Source organism: Theropithecus gelada, chromosome 16 (assembly GCF_003255815.1).
Source record: "Theropithecus gelada isolate Dixy chromosome 16, Tgel_1.0, whole genome shotgun sequence".
NCBI lineage: Eukaryota > Metazoa > Chordata > Mammalia > Primates > Cercopithecidae > Theropithecus > Theropithecus gelada.
The window spans coordinates 24,361,578-24,385,343 of record NC_037684.1 but is presented as its reverse complement, the minus strand read 5'-3'; the positions used below and the strand labels follow the sequence as shown (position 1 = coordinate 24,385,343).

The 23,766-nt window shown below is 44.4% G+C and overlaps 1 protein-coding gene and 1 long non-coding RNA gene across 3 annotated transcripts in view; one reads left to right on the top strand and one right to left on the bottom strand.

Moving 5' to 3' along the window:
* ZNF652 (zinc finger protein 652) overlaps positions 1-14,995 on the bottom strand; it is a 67,843-nt gene extending 52,848 nt beyond the window's left edge. Inside the window, exon 1 of the mRNA XM_025363147.1 lies at positions 14,784-14,995. The gene's annotated coding sequence lies outside the window, so the exon portion shown is untranslated. The remainder of the gene's footprint in view (positions 1-14,783) is intronic.
* Positions 14,040-19,245, top strand: LOC112609936. 2 transcript variants are annotated; one of them, XR_003116254.1, is made up of 3 exons: positions 14,040-14,096; positions 17,143-17,213; positions 18,840-19,245. It is a non-coding gene; the product is annotated as an uncharacterized LOC112609936 (long non-coding RNA). The 2 variants fall into 2 exon arrangements; XR_003116253.1 differs by lacking the exon at positions 14,040-14,096 and adding an exon at positions 15,257-15,391.
* Positions 19,246-23,766: the final 4,521 nt, after the last annotated feature.

Here is a 23,766-nt window from a genome sequence, read left to right as displayed (position 1 = left end):
CTGCCTCTGCTAAAAATACAAAAATTTGCTAGGCCAGCTATTTGGGAGGCTGAGACAGCAGAATTGCTTGAATCCGGGAGGCTGACATTGGAGTGAGTCGAGATCACACCACTGTACTCCAGCCAGGAAAATAGTGCAAAACTCCATCTCAAAAAAGAAAGAAAGAAAAAAAAAAATGTAATGCAGTGAGTTTGGATGCCATGGTTTGCCACAGCAGGGATTCTTTGCATTAGTAAGTGTGGAGTGAAAGATACCGAAGTACTACCCTATCTACAATGGTATTCCGCCTCAAGATCAGTAGCTTTTTCTCCTTCAAGAATCACTAAATACTTAAATTTTCTCAGAGCAAGACATGAAACCATCCTCCACGAAGACTCTTGACTACTACTCTCAGTTAATTTCCTAGTAAACAAAAGTTGGCTATTTTCCATATGCTAATGGACTTAGGGACTTATAACTATACTGAAAAGGGTACTATTGTGCAAGAACTATACTCACAGAAGTGATAAATCATGTTTCTGCATGGAATACAAGAAGGGTGGGGAAAATTCTGCCCTACCTTAAAATGGCCTTGGGCAGAACTATCTGTGAATGTCAAAAGATAACTCCTAAAGATATTAATGTCAAAGATAACTTACATTTGTTTAACAAATACAGAGATCCAGCTACATTATATATAGTACATATATACGTACAATCTATGTTATAACCACAGCGAATCTATGAACAGATATTCAGGCTTCAGAATAGAGTTTAAAAGCTTAAGATGATTCCAAATAGAAAAGGATATTAGTTGAAAATCAAATGAAATCTGAATTAAATATAAAGTGTAGTTAATAGTAATATACCAATGTCAGTTTCTTAGTTTTGAGAAATACACCATGGTTATGACTTTAACAAAAGAAACCATGAGGAGTTTATGGGTACAGAGTTGCACTCTACTTGTAACTTTTCTGTAAATTTAAGATTATTCCAAAAATAAAAAAAAAAATTATTTGTAAGCTGGATGTGGTAGCTCATGCCTGTAATCCCAGCACTCTGGGAGGCCAAGGTGGGTGGATCACCTGAGATCAGGAGTTCGAGAGCAGCCTGGCCAACATGGTGAAACGCTGTCTCTACTAAAAATACAAAAATTACCCAGGCGTGGTGTTGCATGCCTGTAATCCCAGCTACTCAGGAGGCTGAGACAGGAGAATCGCTTGAACCTGGGAGGCAGAGCTGGCAGTGAGCTGAGATTGCGCCACTGCCCTCCAGCCCAGGTGACAGAGATGAGAGACTCCGTCTTAAAAAAAAAAAAAAAAATTGTAGGGAGAACTTATTGCAACAGCATAAAGTGAGTTAGTGAGTTATAATCACTTCAATTAACAGATTTTCTTTGATTTAAAAAGGCAGGCTGCTTATTCACCTTACTTTTCTCAAAAGTGAGACTTTTAAAAAATGGCTGGGTGCAGTGGCTCACACCTGTAATCCCAGCACTTTGGGAGGCCAAGGTGGGCGGATCACCTGAGGTCAGGAGTTCAAGACCAGCCTGGTCAACATGGCGAAACCCCGCCTCTACTAAAAATACAAAAATTAGCTAGGCATGTTGGTAGGCTCCTATAATCCCAGCTACTCAGGAGGCTGGGGCAGGAGAATTGCTTGAACCCAGGAGGCAGAGGTTGCAGTGAGCCGAGATTGCGTCACTGCCCTCCAGCCTGGGCGACAGAGCGAGACTCTGCCTCAAAAAAAAAAAAAAATATATATATATATATAATATATATATACACACACACATATACACACACACACACATATATTTATATACATAAATATATTTTTAAAAAACTTTGATGTTTTAAGACATTATTAGGATTCTTTGGTAAAGACTACCAATTAGCAAATGGACTTGGTTTTTTCACCAGAATCCATGTATAAACACGTGTAAGCATTCTTTATGGCACAAATCCCAAACTGGCTAATGCCAAGAAAACCTGACTGACTTCTGACATTAACTGGCATGGCTGCTTACAGATCATAACACTATGGGAATTCAGCACTATTTTCCTAACTGTGAAAGGTGCATATTTTTGGATGTAGCCATTGAAGAATTCACCACCAGAAGATGGTAAGTATAAAAAGAGTGTATACAACAGCATTTTATATTATAGCATTTTTTATTATAACATAAATAATGGTACATACAGACACAGGCATACTGCATAGCCATCGGAATTATGATGCAGATTTATAATAACTGACATAGAAATACATCTATATAAAAAAGATTAAAGAACATGTGAGGATGGCGTCATGCAATTTCACTACTTAAAACCATGGACATATATATATATATATATGTACACTCATATTGAGAGATGTCTCAGGATAGAAGTACAGGCAGAGAAGGCCATACTTTTTTTTTCTTCATATTTTTCTAGAATCCTTAGTTTTAACATAAGCATGTAGTCTGATGTAGTGACTCACGCCTGTAATCCCAGCACTTTGGGAGGCTGAGGTGGGAGGATTGCTCAAGCTCAGGAGTTTGAGGCCAGCCTGGGCAACATAGTGAGACCCCCACCTATACAGGAAAAAGTACAAAAAATAGCCAGGTGCAGGCCGGGCGCGGTGGCTCAAGCCTGTAATCCCAGCACTTTGGGAGGCCGAGACGGGCGGATCACGAGGTCAGGAGTTCGAGACCATCCTGGCTAACACGGTGAAACCCCGTCTCTACTAAAAATACGAAAAACTAGCCGGGCGAGGTGGCGGGCGCCTGTAGTCCCGGCTACTCGGGAGGCTGAGGCAGGAGAATGGCGTAAAAACCCGGGAGGCGGAGCTTGCAGTGAGCTGAGATCCGGCCACTGCACTCCAGCCTGGGCGACACAGCCAGACTCCGTCTCAAAAAAAAAAAAAAAAACAGAAAAAAAAAAAAAAAAAATAGCCAGGTGCCGTGGCACACGTCTGTAAGCCCAGCTATTCAGAAGGCTGAGGCGGGAGGATCACTTGAGCCCAGGAGTTCAAGGCTGCAGTGAGTTAGGATCATACCACTGCGATCACACCACTCCAGCCTGGGTGACAGTGCAAGATTGTCTCAAAAACAAAAAATAAACAAAAAGCCAACAGCCAAAAGACCCTAAGTTCACAGGTTGTCAATGTTAACTGCAACGTTAGCTACATAATTTTAGCTTACAGATATAACATACACCACCACTATACTGTTTTTTTGTTTTTTTTTTTTTGAGACGGAGTCTTGCTCTGTCGCCCAGGCTGGAGTGCAGTGGCCGGATCTCAGCTCACTGCAAGCTCCGCCTCCCAGGTCTACGCCATTCTCCTGCCTCAGCCTCCCGAGTAGCTGGGACTACAGGCGCCCGCCACCTCACCCGGCTAGTTTTTTGTATTTTTTTGGTAGAGACGGGGTTTCACCGTGTTAGCCAGGCTGGTCTCAATCTCCTGACCTCGTGATCCGCCCATCTCGGCCTCCCAAAGTGCTGGGATTACAGGCTTGAGCCACCGCGCCCGGCCCACAGTACTGTTTAATGCCAATGGACAAACTGTAATTTAAAATATCAAGTTATTTCATATAAATTCCATTTGTAAATATATATACTACTAATAGTGTTTGTACTTTAGTTGAGAAGATCAGTCAATAGTTTTTTTGTTTTTTTCTGTTTTTGCACAAGCAGACAAATCTCTCTCCTTCTTGCCAAGGACTAACCTTTCCAAATCAATGAATTTGGGAGCTGAGAGAACTTATAATGTATCCAAGATAAACCTATTATATGAGAGATGAGGAAACGAGAGGTTCAGAAAAGTTAAATGGCTCCTCTACAGTCAGCAGCTAGCTGATGGCAGAACTGAGCCTAATACCCAGATTTTTCTCATAAGGCTCAAAATGAAGTAGTCCTACATAAAAATATTAATAATACCAGTTGCTGACAAAAATGTGGAACAAGTAGAATTTTTCTGTCTTTCCAGTAGGGATGGAGAAACAGCTTGGTAATTTCTTGTAAGCTAAATATACATACCATATGACCTAGCAGTCCCACTCCTAGGTATTTACCCACGAGAAATGAAAACTTATATTCACCCCAAAACCTACCATGAACATTTACAGTGACTCTGTTCATAATCACCCGAAATTGGAAGCCAAATGTCCCTCAAATGGTTAAGGATGTAAGTGATCTGTGGTATATCCACACAAAGGAATATTACCTGGCAATAAAAAGGAACAAATTGTTGATAAACCCAAATACTTGGACAAATCTCAGCGGCATTACTATGAGTAAAAGAAGCCAATCTCTAAAGGTTACATACTATATGAGTCCATGTCACATCCTGCAAAAGACAAAACTATAGTGACAAGAGATCGATAGTTGCCCAGGGTGAGGGGAGGGTATGAGTGCAATGGGACAGTGGGAGGGAGTTATCTGGAGTGATGGAACTGTTCCGTGTCCTGGCTGTGGTGGTGGTGGTGGTGGTTGCACAAACTGATATTCCCAGAACTGTATGAATATCAAAATGTCAATTTTACTGTATATTAATTTAAAAATTAAAATAAATTATTTACTCAGTCTCCGGTTTCTAAAGGCCAGAAATACCTATAAATTTCAAACTCTTTTTTTGCGGGGGCAGGCAGGGTCTCACCCTGTCACCAGGCTGGCAAGCAGTGGCATGATTCTGGCTCACTGCAGCCTTCACGACCCAGGCTCAGGTGATCCTCCCATCTTAGCCTCCTGAGTAGCTGGGACTACACCACACCTGGCTAATTTTTTGATTTTTTTTGTAGAGACAGGTCTTACTATGTTTCCCGGGCTAGTCTCAAGCTCCTATCCTCAACTGATCCTTCCACCTCGGCTTCCCAAAGTGATGGGATTACAGGTGTGAGACACTGTACCCAGCCAAATTCTTTAAATTAATTGTTTTTTTTTTGAGACAGAGTCTTGCTCTGTCACCTGGACTGGAGTGCAGTGATGTGATTTTGGCTTACTACAACCGCCACCTCCTGGGGAAATATATTTTGTTAAGCACTATATAGGGCAGTGGTTTTTTCAAAGTGCCCGTACCAACCCAATTTTTCTAAATGAAATAAAACAGAATAAAAATTCTAACAGATTGCCTCACAGTTAGTAAGAGTAAGTACTGTCTCCAAGTTTTTGTTTCAGTTGTGGGTGTAGGTATGAATGTGAAAATGTGTGGGCACGCATGCACTGCTTCTTACTGTGGATCACAGTCAAAAAGTTTGAGAAATACTGCTAGAGGGAATTAAATAAACAACAGTTCTAGATTTAGAACAGTCCGGCCCTGCAAGAGTTGGCTTCTGTGGACGTGTATTTAGTACACAGTGCACCACCTGGCCTTACAGACATAAATCATCTTTAAAGAAATAAAAAATATCTTAAAAAAAAATCTAACTTTCCATACGAGGTGATGAAAGGATTGAGGAGACACTGGAAGGCAGAACAAAGTACCTTTTGGATATTAATTATAATAATACCTGACAAATTAGAATAGACGCAGAAGTGTTTATTTGTTTACCATAATCCAACAAGAAGAAATTAGTCATATGAAATTCTATAATTTCTACTATACATATCATTTCCAAATTTTAGTTTAAACATTTTCTCACTTAGCAATGGTTTCTTATTATATCATACAAACTTTAAATATATCTCAAAGAACCAAATTATATTATATTAGAGCAGGGTAAGACACACATTAATATCACAAAAATAAAAATTACAAAAAAGAGGGAAAAAAGGTAAATGTATCTGCTTTTAAGAAAATTATACTGCTAAGTCTCTGCTGTGTAATATATAAAAAGGCTTTTTCCCTTTGTGAATAACCTTTCAGATAAAAGCTATATTCCAAGATAATTTGGCTTTAGCCACCAGTAGACTATAAATAACTTATTTTTAAAAAGATTCACGCCTGTAGTCCCAGCTACTCGGGAGGCTAAGGCAGGAGAATCACTTGAACCTGGCAGGTGGAGGTTGCAGTGAGCCGAGATCACGCCACTGCACCTCAACCTGGGCATGGAAGCAACACTCCGTCTCCAAAAAAAAAAAAAAAACCTGTCCACTCAAACTTAATTCTAAAATCTTCATATCTAAAACACCATTATTATGCTGAAAGTTACCTGGCTTACTTTATTTATTAATTTTTTTTTTTTGAGATGGAGTCTCAACTGTCACCCAGGCTGGAATGCAGTGGTGCAATCTCGGCTCACTGCAACCTCCACCCCCCAGGTTCAAGTGATTCTCATGCCTCAGTCTCCCAAGTAGCTGGAATTACAGGCCTGCGCCACCACGCCCGGCTAATTTTTGTATTTTTAGTAGAGACGGGGTTTCTCCATGTTGGCCAGGCTGGTCTCGAACTCCTGACCTCAAGTGATCTGCCTGCCTTGGCCTCCCAAAGTGCTGGGATTACAGGCATGAGCCACTGCACCCAGTCATCTCGGCAGTTATTTTTTTTTATTTATTTTTTTTTGAGACGGAGTCTCCCTCTGTAGCCCAGGCTGGAGTGCAGTGGCTGGATCTCAGCTCACTGCAAGCTCTGCCTCCCGGGTTCACGCCATTCTCCTGCCTCAGCCTCCCCAGTAGCTGGGACTACAGGCGCCCGCCACCTCGCCCGGCTAGTTTTTTGTATTTCTTAGTAGAGACGGGGTTTCACCGTGTTAGCCAGGAAGGTCTCAATCTCCTGACTTCGTGATCCACCCGTCTCGGCCTCCCAAAGTGCTGGGATTACAGGCTTGAGCCACCGCGCCCGGCCAATCTCGGCAGTTATTAAAGAGCATGGCTACATACAATTACATACAATTTCATCAACCAATTGACTGACAGGTCCTCCAAATTCCAAAATATTCAAAACAAGATTAACTATTTTAAGTTCTTCATGTTGCTTTTTTGTTTAGAACTTTGGGGTTCTAAAAAGGTTAAATATATGTTACTTGTAAAAGTTACATTAAATAAAAAAGTTTTAATAATTAATTCATGAGGGATTGTGATTTCAATATTATGAAATGAGACAGTAAAAGAAAAAATTTGCCTGGGCATGGTGGTTCATGCCTATCTTCCCAGCACCTTGGGAGGCCGAGGTGAGAGAATCACTTGGGCCCAGCAGGAGTCTGAGATCAGCCAAGGCAACAGAGTGAGGAAAAAAATACAAAAATAAGCCAGGCATGGTGTTGCACACCTGTAGTCCTAGCTGCTCAGGAGGCTGAGGTGAGATGATCTCTTGAGTCTGGGAGGTGAAAGCTGCAGTGAGCCAAGATGGCACCACTGCACTCCAGCCTGGGTGACAGAGTGAGACCCTGTCTCAAAATAAAAAATAAAAACTAAAAATAATTAGTAGTGGCTGGGCGTGGTGGCTCAAGCCTGTAATCCCAGCACTTTGGGAGGCTGAGGCGGGCAGATCATGAGGTCAGGAGTTCGAGACCAGCCTGGCCAAGAGACCAGACTGGCCAATATGGTGAAACCCCATCTCTCTTAAAAATACAAAAATTAGCCGGGTGTGGTGGCAGGCAATCCCAGCTACTCAGGAGGCTAAGGCAGGAGAACTGCTTGAACCCGGGAGGCAGAGGTTGCAGTGAGCTGAGACCACGCCATTGTGCCTGGGCAACAGAGCAAGACTCCAACTCAAAAAAAAAAAAAAAAAAAAAAAAAAAACCAGTATCTACAAAACAAATCTCTCAAGTGTAATAATCATTTTAAATACATTTTCCATCATTTTAGCCCCTCTTTATTTAAGGATAAAAGAATACAGGGTTTGCTCTTAGGTTGACTTGGGAATTCTCTTAATATTGTGAAAATCCAAGCTAGGTCTTTGAGAATATATTAAAAAGTGGTTTGAAATTATTTCCCCCCACTAAATACTTCATTATTTTGTTTAAAATACAATATTACAGGGCTGGGCACAGTGGCTCACACCTGTAATCCCAGCACTTTGGGAGGCTGAGGCAGGCGGATCATAAGGACAGGAGTTCAAGACCAGCCTGGCTAACATGGCGAAATCTCATCTCTACTAAAAAATACAAAAATAAGCCAGGTACAGTGGCAGATGCCTGTAGTCCCAGCTACTCGGGAGACTGAGACAGGAGAACTGCCTGAACCCAGGAGGTGGAGGACGGACAGTGAGCTGAGATCCTGCCACTGCGCTCCATCCTGGGTAACAGAGCGAGACTCAGCCTCGAAAAAAGAAAAAGAAAAAAATAGGATATTACAATCTTCCTATGGATCAGTGGGGGGTATATTTTAAATTAAAAAAAATTAATAGGTATACATTCACATACATCAAAATTTTAAGTATAAAAGAATAGAGACTACAGTAGCATTATTTATGATAGCCAAAAACCAGAAACAACCTAAATTTCCATCAATGATACAATGGACAAATAAATTATATACATACAATGTATATATTATAATTGTGGTTTATATGAGGACAAATTATTGTTACATACAACAATATGGACAAATCTCATAAATACAATTTTAAGCTAAGGAAGCCAGACACAAACAAGTTTATATGTATTCCACTTATATAAAGTTCAAAAAACTACTCTATGATTGCAGAACGCAGGATGGTGAAAACCTCTGGGAGAGAAGTAATTGGGAAAGGGCATGAGAGGCTACCAGGACATTAATCTTAATTCCTTATTCTTGGTACTGATTATACAGAGAAAATTCATCAAACTGTACACCTATGGTTTCTCTACTTTTCTGTAAGAAGTTAGGTTTCCTTGAGTCCCCAAAAACGGAATCAAAATTCCAAAGCTGAAAAGTATAAATGTATTAAAGACTATATTCTGCACTAGCATTGAAAGACAAAATGAATAACCCAACACTGTGTATCTTTATTTAACCCAGCTAAGAGTCATAACCCTCTGATGCCACATGCACAGTAAAGACCAAGAAATCAGGCTGTGTAGCCATTCTTTCCCCTTTTTGTTCTCCCCCAAAAATCCCATCTCGCCACATATTCACTGGTTTATCAAGGAACTAACAGAAGAAACCAACTATCTGCTAGGCCATTTGACTTCAGTGAACCGGGGAAAAATAATAGTAAAAACAAAAACACAGACCAGGGGTAGTGGCTCATGCCTGTAATCCCAGTACTTTGGGAGGCCAAGGCAGGCAGATCACCTGAGGTCAGGAGTTTGAGACTAGCCTGGTCAACATGGCAAAACCCTGTCTCTACTAAAAATACAAAAATTAGCCAGGTGTGGTGGCACATGCCTATAATCCCAGCTACTTGGAGGAGGCTGAGGCATGAGAATCGCTTGAACCTGGGAGGCAGAGGCTGCAATGAGCCGAGATCACACTACTGCACTTTAGCCTGGAGGACAGAGCAAGACTCTGTCTCCAAAAAACAAACAAACAAACCACCCCTCCTGACAAAAAGTTTACTTAGCAAAATGTATGATAGTAAATCAATCACCTACATTTTGTTTGTTTAGTCATTCTGGGCTCACACAGCATTAGGGCTGTTATTATACATTCTGGCCAAATTAAGTTGTTTTCAGTATGCTGCAAAATCTAAGGTGAGTCCAAGACCACCATATGCCAATCCCTCTTTATCAGCAATTCCATACTAGTGACTGAGTCCACTGATGGGCAAGCCTGCAGGTGGCTCAATAATAAAAGAAAATAAGGATTAGCAGATTCTCCTGAGGTAAATCCTACTGTACTACTGATGTGTCTACCTTACCTGAAAAGTCTCTAGGTAACTCTTATGGGCTCACGGACTTATCACAATGCTATCCTGCAAAAAATTACAGAATAATTTCATTCTATAGTAACCTAAGGAAATCCTATTTTTAAAGCTGTATGCATGTAATAAAACTGTATACATGGCCCTAATTGAATTTACTTTTCAAGGTAATCAATCACTTGAACTATGTTTAAAAAAAAAAAAAAAAAAAAAAAAGAGGCTGGGTGCAGTGACTCACGCCTGCGATTCCAGCACTTTGGGAGGCTGAGGTGGGCGGATCACAAGGTCAGGAGTTTGAGACCAGCCTGATCAATATGGGGAAACCTTGTCTCTACTAAAAATACAAAAAAATTAGCCAGGCACGATGGTGCGTGCCTGTAATCCCAGCTACTTGGGAGGCTGAGGCAGGAGAATTGCTTGAACCCGGGAGAAGGAGGTTGCAGTGAGCTGAGATCATGTCACTGCACTCCAGCCTGGGCGACAGAGCAAGACTGCGTCTCAAAAAAAAAAAAAAGATAATGTCATCTTTACCATAAAGCTGCCTTTTTGCTAAAAAAACAAGAGAAGGAACTACACATATAATCTACAGGCCTAAAGCAGAGTTCATAAAATCTGACAGGTAAAGAGACCTTACTTTTCTTTGCTTCCCTTGCCAAAGTAAAAATTCATAAAGCACTCAAATCTATAGCCCCAAGAGCAGTTTATAATCAAAATCTCAGAAGAGCAATGGAAATTGTATTAGATAAAATGTTCATAAGTATTTTTAAAAATCAAACATAACTACTATATAAACAAACAGATTAAAATAAACAACTGATACTGCCACTGATTCTATAAAGCACTTCATGGCTTGCATTAACCATGAAAATTTATACAAGGCTTTGCACGTGATTCAACTCTGGACACAGAACCCATTGAGATACGTTAATGTCCTAAAACACCCCTTTCACTACATAAGCTCTGAATAGGCTTAAAACAAGCACAGCCTGTGGGTAGCACTGTAGAATTTGGAGCTAGATTTTACTGTCCCCACCAAGTTCAGCCAGCCAAAGAGCAACAAATCAAAGTTCCCATAAGCACATTGCACCTGCAAGACTTAGGTATACTCCAAGTCAAATATTTGCAATTTTTTCATCCCAAATCTGCACAAATGAAAAAATGCAGATCGCAGTGCCAGACTTCTATATCTTCTCATAAGACAAAATGACCTGTAGTTTTACTCCAACATGTTCCATATCCTAACATGTATTGAGTCTCTAATATGATCATATGCCACGAACTGCTAGGAGTTTGCATACATTATCTCTAATCCTCATAACAAATCCCATTCTGTTGATGAGGAAACTGAGGCCAGAGAGGTCAAAGTGACTTGTTCAATATCATAAGACCAGTAAATGGTGGAGCTGGGGTTTTAAATCTAGTCATGCCTGGCTCCAAAGCATCATCTCCATGAGCCTTCTTCAGCTAACGTCACTAACCGCAGCACCAGTTCACCTCTATCGAAGTAAATTCAAGTGCTGATTGTCTGAAATGATAACACCTGAGAAAAATATCACACCTAAAATGGTAGCACAAGACCCAATACTTCACAACAAGGAGATGCAGTTATGTCCTTTAGAGTAACTAGTTTTAAAGGCTATGGTTCAAAATACAAGACAATCCACTTTTTTTTCCTGTTGTCTGTCAACTGACTTTTTATAACAAGGGAAATGAAACTCAAGAGTATATTCACATTTTTTTTAGTAAAATTATCTAAAACCCCTGAGAAAAGGGTGACTTCAAAAGTTCATATTCTAGTTTACCTCTTTGTTAGGCTTCAGACATTCAAAAACAAAATCACATCAGTAGCATTACTAATCAACTTTTTTTTCTACAGACTTGAAAAGTATTTTCTTACCACACTACGAGATTACTTCCCATACTTAGAACAGAAATGGAAACAGCTCTGGGTGTCACAAATCAGATCTTGAGACCACAGTTGCAGAAAGTAGGTGCTGTTTTCCCTTGAGTAGGAGCTGCTGATCTGAAACCTCCTAAGGGAAGGGTGTCTGAAGAAGAGTGTTGGAGAAACTAAAGCAAGCTGTTTGCATTAATGAGAGTGAACTGCTGGCACCACTACTCCTTAAGTGTTTCACTGCTATGCAATTGTTTTCCAGCTTCCAAGTTCTGAATCTGGCAGGGAGAGAATGCTGTTCTCACAACCGTATGTGTTATATGATCAGCTGCTCTATGATGTGTGGGTGTTTAACTAGGTAAGTGACTGGTTTAGAAGAGGTTCTGCAATACTAAATCAAGGAAGCACACTGTCCCCTAAGATTTTAATGGTCTGTCAGTATACTACAAAGTATATACAAAGAAAAGTAACCTATTTGCAACTCTGAAATGGTTTGGGTTTAGAATAGCCAAATGATTTCAGACAGTAAAACTTCAGGCATGACATGAACAAAAAATGTAACTTGTAATATAAGGCACTGGCAGCATGTTTATGAGATAATAAAAACGGCAATATTTGCAACTTCAGCATGCTTTCAAACTTCTGGATACGCTGCATAATTATTAGAATAAATGCCATTCTTCAGGTGTATGGAACAGGTTCTATAGGCAAGATTCCAAGGCTCCCTTGCCTACCAAAGTGTCAGTTAATATCATAAACTCCTTAGCTTCTCAGAACCCCACCCCCCAACCAAATGCAAAAAATATGAAGGTCTCAAAGGATTCTTTAAGTGAAAAAATGTCAGAATCGTAAGCTCCTAGAGAACCGGTACTGTGCTTAGTTACTACCCATTCCAACACTATCACAAGCTGGAATAAATATCTCTTGATTGCAATACGACCAAAAGGCAAAAGCTGGGTGCAGAGTAATTTAAACAAAAATTGCTGATATTTATCACCTGTTTATTGATAGATGGTGCAAAGTTCATCCTAGGTTCCAGATTCTAAATATGAAGGCTGAATTCCATAACCACAATTAAAATCCTTCCATTAAAACAAAATTTCCAAATGAATGATTTTGATGGCACCATCACCATTGAGACATGAAATCACAGTTAACAAAGCTGAAAAAAAAAATCCTTTTTATGGAGCAGGTACACCGTTATGAGAATGCTATAGCCTTCTTTTAAGAGATCAGATCAACTTCAGCCAACACGTAAAGATTCAGTATAGGCATTATAAAACAGACCTTGGACTTTGCTGTTGAAATTTGCTACATTTAGAATCTGGTGCCAGGAACATACATTACCAATTGGTCAAGTCTAAGCAAATTATTTGGACTCTAGCTTTAACTATTTCTGAAAGACTCTCACATACATTTCCTTTTTACAGTAAGACAAGGAAATGATAATTTACAAATATCTAACTTATCCTAATCAAAGAACAAAACACAAGGTTACATGCATAAGCTACTTTGTTGTTCATTGCTCAGGGCCAGACAATGTAACTCTAATCCTTAAAAGCAAAAAGAAAAACAACTAACCAACTAAACAAAACACACAACCCAAGCTCCTTTCACTTTTGCGTAACATAGATCTTAACCTGAAGTCCTAGGACTAGCTTCAATTTGACTGTAGTGGCACACAAAATGTGTCTATTTAATGGAGAAGATGGTTCTAAAGACTTCTATGACCCCAAAGATTACTAACCACTGAAGACAGGATCACTAAAACTTAGTGAACAGTTTAAACAAAATTATACTAAAGATATTATCTATCTGAATACTGTGCACCGTCCTGATATAAACAACCAAGCTGCCTGCCACCACTGATAATCAGTGGCAAGCCCCACCCACAAAACAGCCCCACTCGGCAACATCACCTGTATTCAGCTCAGACACCACACATCCCAGCAACAGCAGCTCCTCAATCCCTAAGCACACACATGTTGTCAACAAAGCATGTGCTAGTTGCCATTCCCAGAACAATACGGGCCTGGCCATCCTCTGGAAAAAAAAAAAAAATCCCATTCTTTCTTGAATACTGCCCTACTAATACACTATGCCTTCATCATAGATCCCAAACATTACAACAAAATAGGAGAAACTTGCACATACCATATCTAATTAACTGGGAAAAAAGCATCACTCAGGTGTTCCTGAGGGTCCACGGGAGATGCACGTAAGGGAAACATTATGATAATGATGCTTGAACACGGGGACAATCTGGGGGCAAAGGCAGACTCACGCAGGAACACCCTGGGAACGTGGATGTGGAAAGCACCCTTCTCCAAAGGCACAAGCACATTCCTTTGATTGGCACAAGCCATTTCTGACAATGGATCCCGGTGACAGGGGCTGCTCAGCAATCAGGAAGTGAGTGTATGAGTGTGTCTGCGTGTTGTGGGGGAGGGATGCTCTAGTTGTGATCAAAGCTGGACCTTTTCAGAGAAGGTCTCGAATCCTGAAGACAGACTTCGAGGTGAGGCAGGGGCATTTATCATTTCTACTGGAGACATCCCTCGACAATGAACATGTTACGTGGAGATGTAACGGGGGTGTCACTACCTTTGGTGTCTCCGAGCTAAGAATCTTCAGCAGAGTCTGATTGGAGGGGAGGAGGAGGTGGGGGTGGAGAAAGGTCTGCATTACCCACTGGTGTGAGCGTGGGGCGGCCGGTGGCGGGTGTACATCAGACGCATTTTATCTGCTAGCGGCACAATACTCCCGGGGGTTGGAGGTTTAGGTGCAACCGCAGGGCGGGGGAGGTAGTGGGTGCAAGCCACCAGCTGCAGGGTAGGAGAACGCTCGCAGGAGGACCGGTGCAAATCTCCCCTCGGCCAGCTAACCCGTGCCGCCCCAGCCTCCCCTCAGGCCTCGGGGCGAGCGGACCCGCTGCAAAACTGCAGCCAAGCCCGGGTCCGGGAGGGAGGGGGCGAAAGGGCAGGAGCGGGGCACCCTCAGCACAAGCTGGCTGCCCGAGGAGCTCAGCGCCCGGGGCCTCCCAGCCGGATGGAGGCTGCTCCGGCCTAGCGCACGCAGCTGCCTCGGCGAAGGGTTACGCCGGCCCCCGGAGCCCGGGCCGGCCCGGCGGGCGGCGGAGAGGAAGGGCTGCCGGGGGCGCCGCTGCGACGGTGGCGAGTGCGTGGGGGAAGGGGCCCTTACTCACCCGGGCCGGCCGCCTCCGCCTCCGCCGCCCCGGCCGCCGCCTCGGCGGTCCATCCTTGCGGCGGGGGCCTGCAGCCGCGCCGCTCGAGTCACAACCGCCGGCTGGGCCGGCCCCTCCCCCCTGCCCAACGTCTGTCCTCAGGGCCGCTCCTCAAGACCCGGCCTCGGCCGCTGCCGCTGCCGCCGCCGCCGCAGCGCTACGTGGCCGCCGCTCCGACGTCTCGCGACTCCCTTCCCAGCGCGCGAGGGCGAGCGGGGCCGGCGGGGCGGGCAGCACGGGGCGGGCGGCAGGGGAGGGGGTGTGCGTGTGTGGATGTGTGTGCCGGAGGGGGCAGGGAGGGAGGCGAGCGGCTGCGAGGGCGCGCGCGCGCGCCCGCGGCCCCTTCCCTCGCCGGCCCCCCCGCCCAACAGGGATCCCGACACCTCCCTCCGCCCGCCCCCTCGGCATCCCGGCCGCTGGGAGCGGCGGCGCGCATGCGCAGCCCTCGGGCCGGCCGGGGCGCACCTTTTCTGCCTCCTGCCACATTGTGAGCGCTCCGCCGCCTAGATAACCGCCGGCTCCCCGCGCCACCCCCGCCCTTTCCCACTCCGCCCACTCCCGGCGCCCAGGTAAAGGCGAGAGGTGCGCATGCGCGGCGCTCTCCGTGAGTCGGGGGGCGTGGTTGCTGAAAGGAAGCCAAAGCGAACAGTTCGGGGGGTTGTAGCAGGGGCTGCTGTGGGATTCCACAAAATAGGCGCGCATTAGGATGGGGGAAGGTCAAGTGAAGAAAGGGGCCAAAGTAGAAAAGTGGGTCGATGTGAGATTTGGAAGTAAAAGAGACTTTGAATAAAAATTTAACGACTGCTGACCTCCTTGTTCCTGAAGGGCAGTGGGAGTGACAGGGGACAGAAATCAGCTCGGCAGCATGCAAGCAGTAGTGGTCATTCGCCATATGAATGGTACCGCTAAAAACTGGAACAGTTTCAAGATTGCCAGGGTGCTCAGAAAAACAGATTTAGAGCCTCGCCTGTCCTGTGGCCAGGAATAGGGAAGGGGATGTGTGTGCTTGAGACCTACAGCTGCTGTGGTGAAGGAAGCCTCCATTGTATTACAGTATTATGACTAATTAGCTATTAATCATTAATATACTAAATGGTACTATTAGCTAACAAGGTAGCATTTATCCGAGTTCAGAGCTGAGTGTCCGTAATTGAAAGTGTTTAGGGTACAGGGAGAGGAAATGTACCTGGCAAAGTGAAGGTCTGTGATGGAAAAGACCCAAGACAGCAACTCTGAGGTCAGGGTTCCCTTTCCCACCGTAAACCAAACTTCCCTGAAGTTGTCCAAATCCTATCTTAATTGGAACTCCTTCCATTATTAAAAGCACACTTAACTAATGTTCTTGTGCTAAGGCTGACCCCAATAGCACATAAACATTTTCTTTTTCTTTTTTTTTCTTTCTTATTTGAGACAGGGTCTCATTCTGTCACCGAGGCTGGAGCGCAGTAGCATGATCACAGCTCACTGCAGCCTCCTCCTCCCACGCTCACATGAGCCTCCCATCTCAGCCTCTGGAGTAGCTGGGACTACAGAAGTGTGCTGCCTCACCTGGATAATTTTTAAATTTTTGTAGAGACAAGGTCTCCCTATGTTCCCCAGGTTGGTCTCAAACTCTTGGGCTCAAGCAATCCTCCCACGCCAGCCTCTCAAAGTAATGGGATTACAGGTGTGAGCCACCGTACCTAGCTGACATTTTCAATACACATGCAGCTACTTTTCCCTAAAATAGCACTGCTATGGTTTGAATGTGTCCCCCAAAGGTGACATGTTGGAAACTTAATAATCCCAATGCAAAAGTGTTGGAAGCTGGGGCCTAATAAGAGGTTATTAGGTCATGAGGGCTCTGCCCTCCTGAATGGATTAATATCATAAACAGTGGGTTAGTTATCTCCAGGCCGGGCGCAGTGGCTCATGCCTGTAATCCCAGCACTTTGGGAGGCCAAGGCAGGTGGATCACTTGAAGCCAGGGGTTTGCGACCAGCCTGGCCAACACGGTGAAACCCATCTCTACTAAAAATACAAAAAAAAATTAGCTGGGTGTGGTGGCATGCACCTGTTATTCTAGCTACTCAGGAGGCTGAGGCATGAGAATCGCTTGAACCTGGAAGGCGGAGGTTGCAGTGAGCTGAGATCGCGCCATTGCACTCCAGCCTGGGTGACAGAGTGAGGCTCTGTCTCAAAAAATAATAATTAATTAATTAATTTAAAAAATAAACAGTGGGTTTGTTATCTCAAAAGTGGGCCTGTTATAAAATCAAGTTTGGACCCCTTTGCTCTGTTGCTCTCTCATGCACTCTTTTGCCTTCCTGCCTTCTGCTAGGGGATGATGCGTCAAGAAGACCCACACCAGATGAGGGTACCTTGATATTGGATTTCCCAGCCTCCAGAACTGTAGGAAATAAATTTCTATTCTTTTTAAATTACCCAGTCTGTGGTATTCTGTTACAGCAACACAAAATAGACTGCAACAAGCACCCCACTCCCGTGACCCAAAATCCTGAAGGGAGTAAGATGACCTGAATCTGGGACAAGGTTAGGGAAAAGATTAAAACTTTCTAAGCAAAGGGGTCCAAGAGCTGACTCTGTCCTTGACCCCTTCCCAGAATAGATGCTTGACTTTTATTACATTTGGTCTCTGGACTCCAGGGATAATTTTGGCAACTTTGGGTCATGTTTTTCAATAATGAGTTTTTTTCAGTGAATAAACACTAAAAACGATACCATATTTCAGCAGGTAGAGAGAAAATCTTCAGGTCGAACAGGAGGAAATAAGCAGAAGTAATAAAAGGAGAGATAGATTCAATGTGAGAAAGAACATGGTATCCATAGGGGCTGGTGAGCCTGGGACATCTCAGTGAGATCAATGTCTCGCTTTGCCTTCTTAGACATTTGATCCATTCCCCACCCTCTGCTAGTCAGAGCTATCTAGCTTGGAAGAGGGTGTGCAGAGTGATGGCTAATGAATGAGGTGACTTTCCCAGTGTCTGTGACTCTTCAACTCTCTGAAGGGTTCCTAGTAACTAGGTATGGTTTTTGCAGGGAGGTTATGTCCATTATCTCTTTTTCTTTTTCTTTTTCTTTTTTTTTTTTTTTGAGACGGAGTCTCGCTCTGTCGCCCAGGCTGGAGTGCAGTGGCCAGATCTCAGCTCACTGCAAGCTCCGCCTCCCGGGTTCACGCCATTCTCCTGCCTCAGCCTCCCAAGTAGCTGGGACTACAGGCGCCCGCCACCGTGCCCGGCTAGTTTTTTGTACTTTTTAGTAGAGACGGGGTTTCACCGTATTAACCAGGATGGTCTCGATCTCCTGACCTCGTGATCCGCCCGTCTCGGCCTCCCAAAGTGCTGGGATTACAGGCTTGAGCCACCGCGCCCAGCCTTTCTTTTTCTTTTTTGATGAAGTCTTGCTCTTGTTGTCCAGGCTGGAGTGGCGCTATCTCAGCCCACTGAAACCTCTGCCTCCTGGGTTCAAGTGATTCTCCTGCCTCAGGCTCCCAAGTAGCTGAGACTACAGATGTGCACCATCACACCCAGCTAATTTTTGTATTTTTAGCACAGACGGGTTTTCACCATGTTGGCCAGGCTGGTCTTGAACTCCTGACCTCAGGCAGTCCACCCGCATCAGCCTCCCAAAGTGCTGGGGTTACAGGCATGAGCCACCGCGTCCGGACTTATGTCCATTGTCTTATCAGACCTTCCAACAACCCTGCAAGGCAGACAGGACAGGTATTATTCCCAATGAAGGAAATTCAGGCCAAGGAATGTTTAATGGCTCAAGCAAAGTCACCCAGCTCAGTAAACAGTGGAGCAGAGCCAAAGCAGGCCCCAGCCTCCCTGACTCCCAGCCTGCTGGTCTTTCAGAGGCTTTGACAGGCCCACTCTGAGAATCCGCCATTTATTCCCATGGAGTGAAAACAGGTGCCCTTAGCATGTGATGGAGAATAATTCTAACATTCAGTTCTCCTTCTCCATCTCCTTTATTCAATGTTTTTTCCTTCTTCTTCTTTCTTTCTCTCCCCAGAAGCCTGGGACTTGCCTCTGTGATCTGGTGCTTTGGAGGACCTTGGGCCTCAGGGATAGCAAGGTCCCTTTCTGGAGATTTCAGTTCCTCTGCCCGCCCTCCTTTACCTCTTTCTCCTCACACATCTGTCCCAGGTAGAGGGTGAGGGCTGCCAAGCAATGTTACCACTTGACAGACCACAAGAGGGCTAGTTCCAGTGCCTCCCTTGTTCAGCTGCTGACACTGCAGCTTGGCAGTCATTGAAGGCAACATTTAGCTCCCACATCTGACCTGATTGGAAGATCAGGCTTCTGTCATCCTGGTTTCCTGCCCTTGGATAGTTCTTCACTAACTTTTAAGGCAGTGGGCAGAAAGCAGCAGAACCCTGTTTTTTCTTTTTTGGGTTTTTTTGTTTTGTTTTGTTTTTTGAGACAGGGTCTCCCTCTGTCACCCATGCTGGAGTGCAGAGGCGCCATCATAACTCACTGCAGCCTTGACCTCCTGGGCTCAAGCAATCTTCCCACCTCAGCCTCCTGAGTAGCTGGGGACCACAGGTGCTTGCCACTGCACCTAACTAATTTTTGTATTTTTTCGTAGAGATGGGGTTTTGCCTTGTTGCCCATGCTGGTTTTGAACTCCAGAACTCAAGCAATCCGCTGGCCTCAGCCTCCCAAAGTGCTGGGATTATAGGTGCGAGCCACTGAGCCTGGCCAGAACCTGTTTTTTTGTTTTGTTTTTGTTTTTGTTTTTGTTTTGTTTTGTTTTGAGGTGGAGTTTTGCTCTTGCTGCCCAGGCTGGAGTGCAATGGCATGATCTCAGCTCACCGCAACCTCTGCCTCCTGGGTTCAAGCGATTCTCCTGCCTCAGCCTCCCGACCAGGTGGGATTACAGGCATGCGCCACCACGCCCGGCTAATTTTGTATTTTTAGTAGAGACGGGGTTTCACCATGTAGGTCAGGCTGGTCTCGAACTCCCAACCTCAAGTGATCCGCCCGCTTTGGCCTCCCCAAATGCTGGGATTACAGACACGAGCCACCACGCCCAGCCCAGAACCTGTTTTTTAATTTAAAATTCTTATTTAAAAGTTCTGTACATTTTGAGAATTCTTAAAACCTTCACGCATTTAATTTAAACAGCAGCAGAGATACCTGGTTCCTGGTAAAGTAAACAGGATGTCTTGATACAAGCTCCCTGCTCACTGCATTTCCTCACCTCCTAAATTCCTAGGGATGTACCTCCAGTGAATAATAGTTTTTACCACCTGTACATATACAGGGTCAGTGGCCTTGGCTCCTTGCTTGCCCATTAACTAATATCACATCCTGCAGCACCAGACTTAGAGCCAGAGCCCTGGTCATGGCCTCCTAGGTTCTCATACTTGACCTTTACTCAATCATTTCACCATTTAGGCTTTATAAAAAGGGAAGACTGGTCGGGTGCGGAGGCTCATGCCTGTAATCCCAGCACTTTGGAAGGCCGAGGCGGGTGAATGACCTGAGGTCAGGAGTTTGAGACCAGCCTGGCCAACATGGTGAAACCCTGTCTCTACTAAAAATACAAAAATTAGCCAGGCGTGGTGGCATGCGCCTGTAGTCCCAGCTACTCTGAGGCAGCTGAGGCAGGAGAATCGCTTGAACCTGGGAGGCGGAGGTTGCAGTGAGCCGAGATCATGCTACTGCACTCCAGCCTGGGTGACACAGTGAAACTCCATCTCAAATGAATGAATGAATGAATAAATAAATAAATAAATAAATAAATAAATATGGGGGAGTTATATGGCTATTAGAGTCCTCCAGATCTGATACCCAGGATTGTAACCTAAAGACTTGAATATGTTCATTAATACATTGCAATTTCATTCCTTTCCTAAGAATTACTATCCAAAGATCATGCCTAAGCCCTTCCTACAAGAAACTGCCCCTTTTACAGAATGAATAAAGTTGTCCTAGATTCCCGTTTTTTCCTCACTTTTTCTCATATCTCTAAGTGACAGTATCCGGAGACGGCTCAGAACTCTGGAGTTTTGGTTTTTTGTCATAGGGCTTGTGTGTATATACGCATGCACGCACAAGTGTATGTATATGTTCATTCTTAAAGGGATATGGGTCATGGGCACCTTCACTCTGTGGCCCCCCACCTCCCACCAGCCCTACTTGAATTTTAGTAAATAGTAAAATAAATGCCAGGACCAGGCACAGTGGCTCATTCCTGTAATCTCAGCACTTTGGGAGGCCAAGGTGGGTGGATCACCTGAGGTCAGGAGTTCGAGACCAGCCTGGCCAACATGGCAAAACCCCATCTCTACTAAAAATACAAAAATTAGCCGGGTGTGGTGGCACACACCTGTAATCCCAGCTACTTGGGTGGCTGAGGCAGGAGAATCGCTTGAACCCGAGAGACAATGTTGCAGTAAGCCAAGGTCGTATCACTGCACTCCAGCCTGGGCGACAGAGCAAGACTCCATCTCAAATAAATAAATAAATAGAAAGAAAGAAAAAAAGAAAGAAACCCCATTTCTACTAAAAATACAAAAAAATTAGCCAGGTCTGGTGGCGGGCACCTGTAATCTCAGCTACTTCAGGAGGCTGAGACAGGAGAATCGCTTGAACCTGGAAGGCCCTTGCAGTGAGCTGAGATTATGCCACTGTACTCCAGCCTGGGCAACAAGAGTGAAACTCCGCCTCAATAAAAATAAATAAATAAATAAATAAATAAATAAAATAAAATAAAATAAAATGTCAGGATGCCTGGAAGAACAAAAGAGTATGTACTAAGAGGCCAGATATGTAAGTGCAGCTGTAGTGATAAGGAAGCCACTGGGATAGCCAATGTCACATAGGTCTAAAGTTTGGTTTTAGCTAGAGTTTTCTTCTACCCTAATACCGCCCCCATGTCCTCAAAGCGAGCATTGCAGCAATCCTGGACTGCAGCCAGAAGCTCTGGTCTGTGTACATCAGCTGCTCCATTTGAAACATCTCAGAACTTGAATTTTGACTACTCTGGTGTTAACATCAAAATGCATTTTATGGGCCGGGCGCGGTGGCTCACACCTGTAATCCAGCACTTTGGGAGGCCAAGGCAGGCAGATCACGAGGTCAGGAGATCGAGACCATCCTGGCCCACGCGGTGAAACCCTGTCTCTACTAAAAATACAAAAAATTAGCCAGCGTGGTGGTGGGCGCCTGTAGTCCCAGCTACGCAGGAGGCTGAGGCAGGAGAATCAATTGAACCCGGGAGGTGGAGGTTGCAGTGAGCTGAGATCATGCCACTGCACTACAGCCTGGGCGAGAGAGTGAGACTCCATCTCAAAACAAACGAACAAACAAAAAGCCTACAAAAAATGCATTTTATAGTGTTAGAAAAACATATTTATGTGGCAATTTCTACACATCTTTCTTCTGCATTGCTTCATTTAATCCTTCTCTCAATCCTGAGAAGGAAGGACAGAAAATGTTGTTCCCACTGTTTTCCACTGTTTGGTTTTGGTTTGTTTCCTTTCTTTTTTTTTTTTCCTTTGAGACAGGGTCTTGCTCTGTCACTCAAGCTGGAATGCAGTGGCATGATCGTAGCTCACTGTAGCCTTGACCTCTTGGGCTCAGGTGATCCCACCTCAGCCTCCCAAGTAGCTGGGACTACAGGCACATACCACCATGTCTGGCTAATTCTTTTCATTTTTAGTATAGGCGAGGTCTCACTATGTGACCAGACTGGTCTCCAACTCCTGAGCTGAAGCTATCCTCCTGCTTCAGCCTCCCAAAGTGCTGGGAGATCTGGCCCCTGTTTTTTTTTGTGTGTTTGTTTTTGTTTTTGTTTTTGTTTTAATGAGATGGGATCTCATTCTGTTGCCCAGACTGGAGTCCTGTGACACAATCACAGCTCACTGCAGCCTCGACCTCCCCAGGCTCAGGTGATCCTCCCACTTCAATTTTTTTTTTTTTTTTAAATATTTTAGTAGAGACAGAGTTTTGCCATGTTGCCCAAGCTGGTCTCGAATTCCTGGGCTCAAGGGATCTGCCTGCCTCAGCCTCCCAAAGTGCTAGGATTACAGGCAGGAGTGATCCACTGCACCTGGCCCCTTGCTGTGTTTTGTTTTGTTTTTAACAGCAAATAAAAATGCAGTCTGGATTTTAAGGGCCACGCAGCAAGAACTAAAACGTGGGTCTCCAAGGTCCAAGTCCAACACTTCTCTATGACACCCTACTGCAGCCCTTTGCTGGATACCATACAAAGCAAACTGAGCAGATGTGGTCTCTGCCCTCTGAAAGTTTGGACTCAAATGGACAGCCACGATTCTGGCAAACATAAAAGGACAAAGTGATTTAGTGTCAACTCACATACGCAATAAATAACTGAGTTAAATAGATAAGGAAAGGCATGTTTACCTGGTCTACTGATATTTTTTAAATTCCAGTTGAGTAGAGAGCAATGTTAATAAGACTAAGGTTTTGGGCCAGTCCCATTTCTGCCTACTTGCTTTGCACCTGGAAAAATATTTGTAACTGCATGCAAACTCTTTCCCCTCCTCGTCTTCAACAATCTGTAAACTTTCCCTGAGCAGCTACCAAGTGTAACACAAAGTGGGAATGAAGGACCATTAAGAAATCATCTCTGTGCCATACGCGGTGGCTCACGCCTATAATCCCAGCACTTTGGGAGGCCAAGGCGGGTGGATCACCTGAGCTCGGAAGTTCGAGGCCAGCCTGGTCAACATGGTGAAACCCCCGTCTCTACGAAAAACAAAACAAAGCAAAAAACTAGCTGGGTGTGGTGGCATGCACCTGTAGTCCCAGCTCCTCAGGAGGCTGAGGCAGAAGAATCGCTTGAACCCAGGAGGCAGAGGTTGCAGTGAGCTGAGATTATGCTATTGCACTCCAGCCTTGGAAACAAAAGCGAAACTCCATCTAAAAAAAAAAAAATTCTTCTGTGCCCTCGGGCAACATCTTTAACC